The sequence below is a fragment of the Polistes canadensis genome, unplaced genomic scaffold (genome assembly GCF_001313835.1).
Source record: "Polistes canadensis isolate GaletaPanama2010 unplaced genomic scaffold, ASM131383v1 scaffold_23, whole genome shotgun sequence".
NCBI classification, from domain to species: domain Eukaryota; kingdom Metazoa; phylum Arthropoda; class Insecta; order Hymenoptera; family Vespidae; genus Polistes; species Polistes canadensis.
This window is the reverse complement of record NW_014569570.1, coordinates 842,475-844,251: the sequence shown is the minus strand read 5'-3', so window position 1 is coordinate 844,251 and position 1,777 is coordinate 842,475. Positions and strand designations below refer to the sequence as shown.

General features: G+C 27.8%; 1 protein-coding gene across 1 annotated transcript in view; it reads right to left on the bottom strand.

The window, feature by feature from the left end:
• The window catches only part of LOC106783626, an 11,032-nt gene that overhangs the window by 7,616 nt on the left and 1,639 nt on the right, over positions 1-1,777 (bottom strand). The window lies entirely within an intron of this gene.

Genomic DNA, 1,777 nt, shown 5'->3' with positions numbered 1-1,777 from the left:
TAAATTGTATATAAAGATTTTTGTTTTTCATTTTTTTTTTTTGTTTTCCTTTTATTTTCATCATAATTTCTTTCTTTTTTGTATTATACTAATATATTTCTATCTTGTAATTCTCGACATTCTAAACGGATGGATGAAACATTCTAAGATAGAGAGAAGGTATAGAGTACATTAACTTGTTCATCGATCGGGGGAGGGGGAGGAGGAGGAGGTGGTGGGGAATCTATAAAGAGATCGGCATCATCCTCTCTATCGAGAAAATATCCACTCCCACGGTTTCTTTCGTACCATTCACGTTAATTAAATACCGTGGAAATTACGGTAATTATTTTATTAGATTGAATAAAAAAAAAATCAATTTTTCTCGTCGAATACAAGGAAAAAGAAAACATACACACGCGCACGCAAATATAATAATATTACTAAAAATAAATAAATAAATAAGACAAAACAATTTTTCATGAAAAAAAGAAGAAAAAAGGAATATTTATTACGTTATTAATAAACGAATGGTAAAAAAAAATTCTACAATGAAATACGCGTATCATTGATTAGATAAATTTGATACTCTTGTAAACAAAACAAAAACAACTATGCAAGAATTTGTTAAACGATTTGATATCTTAATTAACATTATAATATATCGATCATGTAAATTATAAACGAATGATATATTAAAATTCTTTGAATAAAAATTAACGAACTTTACAAAAACAAAATCCAATTGTTTTATTTTTCTAATGCATGTTCGCATACTTCAAAATCTTATAGTATATATATATATATATGTATATTTTAATGACACAAAAGAGTTTCTTTAAAACGCCTACTTCTTACGACAGTCTGGTTCTTACGACAGTGACTTCTGAACATTTCACTTCCTGATCATCCCGTACTATAGAAGGGAATGTATTATGTAATCATTTTAAACGTTCGACTTTTAAAATCCCCTTTGGAGAATCATCTCATCGACGCAATCAACCGTATCCCCATTTATATATCACATAAAACAAGCTTAAAACTATTTTTACGATTTTTTTTTTCTTTCTTTCTTTAATCCCCTCACACACACGAGACGATGTATTTTACGATAATGGCAATGTTTTTCTACGGTTCATTAATGAAATCACACTCGGATTATATTGCATTTGAATTATTCAATAAGTAAAAGGAATCGCGTCACGAGAATTGCAACGAAATATATATATATAGTCTTTTTTTTTTTTTTTTATTTATAATTATCTAAAACGTCATCGATCAATACCGTTATCTTTTATAATATCTAACCATCTCGAAGACAAAAATAAAGATGAAATAAGGAAACGCGTAGAAGAAATAAAAAAAAAAAAAGAAAAAAAAAACAACGATATCTAATTGTAAAAAAAAAAAAAAAAAAAAAAAAAGAAAATGTGAATGATCGATCATAATAGGTGGTACCGCTTTGAGTAACGTCATCGACAAGAAACCCCGTTATATCATTAAAACGAATCAGACAAATTGATTACCGGGATTCTTCGATAATTAACCATATCCTTTTATAACGTCGAATTAAAATTGAATTTATCTTTTTTACCTGATTGATCCGTCAAACGTGACAGTTTGACAAACCCCGAATATAAACGCGATAGGGGGGGGGGGATTTACTTTTCATATTTATTATTTAATACAATTGTTATATATATATGTCACATACGCGAATTCTCGTCAAATTAATTTTGAATCGACGTTTGTCTCGTTAATTAAATATACTACGTTAATCAAATATTTATATATATAT